The 6,771-nt window shown below is 40.2% G+C and overlaps 1 long non-coding RNA gene across 1 annotated transcript in view; it reads left to right on the forward strand.

Annotated features, from left to right (window-relative positions):
• The window catches only part of LOC117950285, a 22,185-nt gene that overhangs the window by 14,809 nt on the left and 605 nt on the right, over positions 1-6,771 (forward strand). The window lies entirely within an intron of this gene.

The following is a 6,771-nucleotide window of genomic DNA, read 5'->3' on the forward strand; positions in this document are numbered from 1 at the left end:
CCCCCCCCCCCCCCGCCCCGCTATATAAAGACAGCGCATGTCTCTGTTTTTATTTATTACACGCACACGTACGCATGCATGCATGTGGGGCCTGTATGGTAAATTCTCTGGAGCTCCTCGGATGCAGATATGGAGAGCATCGACTGTTACATGCCTCTCTTAATAGTTAGACGCACGCGCGCATACGTCAGGGTCACCGGACAGCGCGGGGAAGTTACCTCTGCACTTGTTTAATGACTTTAAACAAGGTTTCTCAGTCTAATTGCCATTTCATCAACTTTTTGCTTATACTGGGCAACTCATTTGATTTTGCACGGTGCAACTTCCCTGCAGCGTCTCAGAGCCTGATGTTCTGGTGCTGATGCTGACATTTGCCCGGCTGCTCTGAAAGAACACATCCATTGCATTATTAGTCCCCCTTTTTTAATAGGCTATTCATATTTATAGATTGCCAATGCTAATATTTACAAAATATTTTAAATTGCATACATGAATCACAGGTCTTGCGCACTTCCTAAATGTTTTAGTCATGTTATTTCCTCGACATTTAAAGCAACATTTTGAATATTTATTTGTTTATCAAAGCAGGCAGGCCTATAAATGAAGACAGCTATTAAATATCATTTTAAATGTCCAGGTGTCCTCAAGCTGTAAACGACATATAGGACGAGATTACTGATGAGTGCTGCCACTTTGATTTGGAATTTGTTAACCTTTCGTCCCGTTGTTAGAAAAGTATCTAAACACTGTCTTTATGTCTCCTCCTAAAGTTTTTTGTTTAATTAGAAGTCACACATGGGCCCCCCCCCCCCCCCCTCCATCCCCCAGACATTTTATTAATCCCAACTCATTTGCAGCTTCCCTGTCCACACAGTCAGTTTCATTGAGCACTCACTAAGCAATAGTTAAAAATGTGAAATACACCAAGAAGGAAACACATGAAAAAGGGACAGGGGCAGGTTACAGGAACTAAAAGCCTTAAATAAAAGCCTTACAAACAGAGCTGGACTGAATAATCTGCCTCTTCTAAACCAGCGTTCCACTAGTGTTTCTGTTCATGACTTTTTAACATGAAGCAATGTCTACTTGTGACTCCCTATCACACGCTGCAAATGTTCAGTTTTACCAAAGAACTGATTTTATTTGTATAGTTTAGTTACAGAGACACAAAGAGATTCAACTATCCAGTGTGATGAAATAGAAGTCAGAAAAAGAACTAATTTTTCTTCCTTTTTATCTTAACTATCTTGCGACCCCTTCCCATTTATCTTGTGACCCCTCACTGGGGTCCTGTCCCCCGAGTATAAGAACAACTGTTCACATGCTGCATGTCTTCTACACTTGGCAAGATTAGCCTTTCTTTTCATGCAACCTATCCGCCTCACTAAGCAGAATTACTTTTTACTTCTCTCTCATTAGACGGTTTCACTCTCAGAAGCTGCCATGCTTGTGACCACACACTCTGCTTGATTTTCTCATGCATATTTATTATGATGCATGTCCTGCTTGCTCAGACACCTTCCATACATTAAAATGGGTGTCATAATTTACAGTACGTGTGGGCGTGTGAGACGTCACACACGTGCGTTTCTGCAAAGACATGTGTGCTTCATCTCGGTTACTTTTGAGATATTATGTCTTTGTAGCTCATGCACTCTCTGAATTTTCATGCGGCATAAACTTTCCATTCGTCAAATAATGTGAACCAAGGAGTTAATTTCCGCTGTTGTCTTTGCTCATTCATATTCCTTAATAAAAGGAATTTTTTGACATGCATTTACATGCACATGCTGTATTTGCATGTCATAAAAAGTAATAATTGCAAAATACTCAGCATAGGTATGAAGTGTCATGAAGTCACTCCAGTCGATGATTCTTTAAATGAGCTTGTTGTATTAGTTGGAAGTTATTCAATTCCAGTGGTGGAAATGGAGGGGGTGGGGGGGATGCGTTCATTTTCAGTTTCACAAATAAAGTCAGTGTTTTGTTATTTGAGTAGATATCGTTTATAACCATTCTACCATAGATATCTATGCATTTTGCAGTGTTTCTGAATTAAATATTTAGCACTCCATTAGTACCACATCCACTCCCCCATCCTACCACACACACACACAGACACACACACACACACACACACACACACACACACACACACACACACACACACACAAAACATGATGGAACTGATGTTCTTCTTTCACAAGTATGTGAATGATGGTCCAAAAAGATGTTAAAATTCATAGCTTTGGTTCAAATAATGTGGTTTTTTTTCCAATGCAGCGTTGCATTAGTAAAATATGGCCATTTTCCACCACAATTCTAATAAGCTTCTTAGTTAGTATTTGTTTTGTGACTTTGAATTTGGCATTCTGCAGATGTTTATTAAAATAAGAATAAATAAGAATAAATAAGGTGTGTACTCCGTACACTGTAAAGGAGGTCACATCATCGGAGGAGGTCACTGGAAGTCAAGTTTAAGACTGCAGCTGTGTTGCAGACATTAAAAAGTGGGATTCAAACTACACATGACCCCCGACTGTTACCCATTTATCCGTACTTTCATAAATAAAGTTGTTTTCTCAGAAAATTCCATGCATTAATTTGTGTTCTTTATCCGATACTTTTCAAATAACATTAAAACTCTCTGGGGTTGATTACCTGATCAGCGATGGGTATGATATGTTGTTTATTTCTATAGATGTTTATGGAGAGTTCCACACAGTACTTCACCATAGCTAGCCCCATAATCACCTGAAAGCATATTGAGGCTGCGTACAGTATGAGCTCATGTGGTCATGTGACTCGTTTAATCACAGGTAACATCTGCAACATAACAATTTCTTTAACAAATCTTTTGTTAAAGAAACAAAATGTCTCTTATAAAAAAAACACAAAATGATGTATCATACCGATATACACTTCCTGCTAAAATCAAAAACAACATGATGGTGAATGCTAAAAGGAAAGATGAATATAATCAGATTCAAACTTGAGTGAATGCCTCCGTTTATGTCCACAGCTGACCACAGTGTAACCGCTTACTCTTATTGAATCTGACCCATTGCTCAGGGCCAGAGTTTGAGGACATCGAGGTCAAGGTTCTGCTAATCTGGGGGGTTTAATGACGTTAAGAGGAGTTTACAATCTATGATTGCACTCATATTGCTCATGCTGTGTTTTTAAGGCAAATTCTGTTATTTTCTTTTAGACTAAACGCCTTAAAGTAAGGAAAAAAATAAGACTATTTTTTTTTCCACCCACCCAAATGACAGAAACTAACTGAATAGTAAATAACATGAAATAATAACATGTAATTTTGTGATCTCTTTAAATACATGAGGGTTTGCTCTGATGAATGCGATTTTGCTAGAGGGAATTTAGAACTCGTGATCTCAGTATGACATTTAAAACAATACAAAATTATTAAAAAACAAATGCTGGGAGAAAAACGCTCCCTTAGGTTATTAGTTCATGTAGATATTAAGACTTATCTTTAGCTTTTAGGGGAGGTGCCCTCTAGTGGCCATAGTAATTATGACGGGAAAGTAAGGTGACAAAGTATAAAAACGCCCGACTTCAGGAGACCACGGTTCGGGTCCGGGTTGAAAATAAATGAACTCTATGAACGTGTGTAACCGGAAGTTAACGTGTTCTGAAATCAAATAAGTAGTTTTGTTCCCTAACCTTAACCATACTGCGACAGTTCACAACTATTCAAAACAGTGATCTTTACAATAAAAATTACTGACGTTCTCTGGTTCAGAAAACGCTGCTGTGGGATGCATTATTTGACCCATATCCTTGTATGATGTGGAAGACTTACTGGAGCTTGGCTACGGCTTTGATATTACAGTCGTATTACAAAATAAAGGAGTACATGTTGGGCAAAACTGCCAATCTACAATATATAAGCTGATATACTACAAAAAAGATAAATGGATGAAACACCTTGTGATATCAAGTCCAACGCACACATTTTTGAAGGGTGGATGCAGGAGCACGCACACACACACACACACCACACACACACACACACACACACACAAGCCACACAGAACTAGCAAGCTGATTCAGTGCCTTCAGCGACTCAGGGTGAGGGCAGCACTGGCAGTCCAAGCCAATGGAATCCCTTGGTAAAGAGGATGCTAATCGTAGCTTCTTGTGCCTGAGCATGTCTTCCTGGGCCAAATGAGATTAGAGGGAGTGGGATATGGCGAAGCGACGTGCGTGGGGTTCTGGAGGTGAAAGGTAAAGGCACTTATCAGGAGGGTTCCCCTCGGGGTCCTCGACGGCTGACTCAATCAAAACCCTGCACGCACTTCTCACTGGATTAGACTAATCAGGAAGGAGCAGGGGATGTATAGACCACTTATCTGAAAAAAAACATTGGGTTCTCTTTCCCTTTTAAAAAGACCCTACAGAAATGTTTGTTAATTTTATTTATTACAGGATGCTTGTCGATGTGGCAATCTTCCATGGAATCATAAAAAAATGGGCTTTTCTACTCACTGAAGGCACGAACTGTTTACATGCTGCAAAGATAGAGGAGCCTTTGATGTTCCAAATCCCCCCCCCCCTCCCCTCACTTCACTCATTGTCATTGTTATTTATTTATTTTCGTGAATTTTTTTTCTTAATTTATTTGCACCATTTGTGTTTCTCGTGCCACAACAGATCAGACTGATGGAAGGTAGTCAACATAACAAAGACCCTGAAAGGTATATGAATATTTATTACCGGGACGACTTCAGAGCCAGACAGGCCGTTAGCAGTCAAAGGAATAGTGAGAAGATAACAGCAATTTTCACACTTATGATTACCTTCAAATTAATCTCCATTTCTTGAAGGGATGTGGGATAGTTGACTAGCATATCTTTCATTTCTCGATTAGAAAAGTTATTTAATCCAAGTTTCAGCTACTTGTTTGACACAATAATCCACACACAATTGTAGATTTTTAAAATGGGAGCACATGTAGAAAAGGAAAAAAATGATCAGGGTAATCAAAATCTCAAGTATTACAGCACCCAAAACTCTTATTAAAGTGAGATTTTTTACTTTATCAGCTCTGACTTATTATTATTACATGCACCTTCTCATTAAATTCCAGGTGTCTGTATTTAATGTGAGACTACGTAACATTTGACAGAAAAAAAAACACATCCTGCCTCTTATAAGTGAAATGTTGAATTTACGAGCAGTTAAAATGCACCATCGCTCTTTCGGTAAACTGTTGGCTAATGTTAGCAAAGAATTAGAAGGCTACTGTAGTATTTCTGAGCCACTCCACTGACTGTGTGACTCATCTCTACTTGTGCTGCTGTTAAGTTATACTGTATATGTATATTAGGTCTACAGCAATTAATAATTATGTATACTTTATTAATCCCACAAGGAGGAATAACAATTTACACACTTTTGTCATTACACACATTGCACACAGGCCTAAATTACACTCACATGTTCAGTACCTATACATGCATTAAATGGAGAGAGGTCAGAGTGTGTGTGTGTGTTGTGTGTGTGTGGGGGGGGATGGCTTCCCATTGACAGGCGCCCAGAGTAGTTGGCGGTTCAGTGCCTTGCTCAAGAGAACCCAGGAACTGAACTGGCACCTATCCAGCTACCGGTCCACCACCATACATTGGTCCGTTTGGGGACTTGAACCACAACCCTCTGTTTTTGTATTTATAGTGTCAAATTACAACAGGAGTTATCTCAGGACACTTTACAGATTGAGTAGGTCTTCACCATCCACTAATTTAGACCCAACAATTTCCCCCAATTTCCCCCCCAAGAGCAAGCATTTGGTGCGATAGTGGCAGAGAAAACCTTCCTTTTTACAGGCAGACACCTCGGACAGAGCCTGGCTCTTGGTGGTCTCTGCTGCTGCCAGTTAGGACACAGAGACACAGATATAAGATATGGAGAAAAATAATTCATAATAACTTTAGCAATTGGTAGGGTGACAGTGGCAATCATAGTACCAATAAAGATAGAAGCATGACTAGATCTAATAGTAGTTGCAGTGTAGGGTGTAGCAGGGCCACAGCAGCAGCTGCAACCACGACTTAAGTGTAAAAGCCGTATAACATTCTCAATTTTAAAGAAAAGGCGGTCCGTCTCTGGAGCTGCTGTGTGCTTTTTTTCTTGTCGACGTAGTCTCTCAGGGAGAGTGAGGCTAGGTAGCTAGGTAATTCTTGTCTTATTTGCGGTCTGAAAAACAGAGAAATCATTAAATTCAATGCCCCATATTGCTACGTTCCAAGCTACTGTAGCTGTCATATTTTGCAGAGACAGGCCTTCAGTTACGGCTGAAGCAACTCAGAGTTATCCAGTCCAAAACCCAGCGTCAGTGATGTGTCTTACCTGTGTCCGGGATCAGACCCACATCTTCTTCACACTACGTGTCTGCAGCGTGAGAATGTTCTGTGAAAGTAATAACTAAAATGATGGATGATTTTTAGTAATTGTTTTCTTGGCACACTTTAGGCCTATTAGTGCCAATTGGGCATCGTTTAAATGCCACGGCCTACCTGAGCATTGTTTCTGACCATGTCCATCCCTTAATGGCCACCATGCACCCATCCTCTGATGGCTACTTCCAGCAGGATGATGCACCATGTCACAAAGCTCGAATCATTTCAAATTGGTTTCTTGAACATGACAATGAGTTCACTGCACTAAAACGGCCCCCACAGTCACCAGATCTCAACCCAATAGAGCATCTTTGGGATGTGGTGGAACGGGAGCTTCGTGCCCTGGATG

Source organism: Etheostoma cragini, chromosome 9, assembly GCF_013103735.1.
Source record: "Etheostoma cragini isolate CJK2018 chromosome 9, CSU_Ecrag_1.0, whole genome shotgun sequence".
In the NCBI taxonomy this organism is placed as follows: domain Eukaryota; kingdom Metazoa; phylum Chordata; class Actinopteri; order Perciformes; family Percidae; genus Etheostoma; species Etheostoma cragini.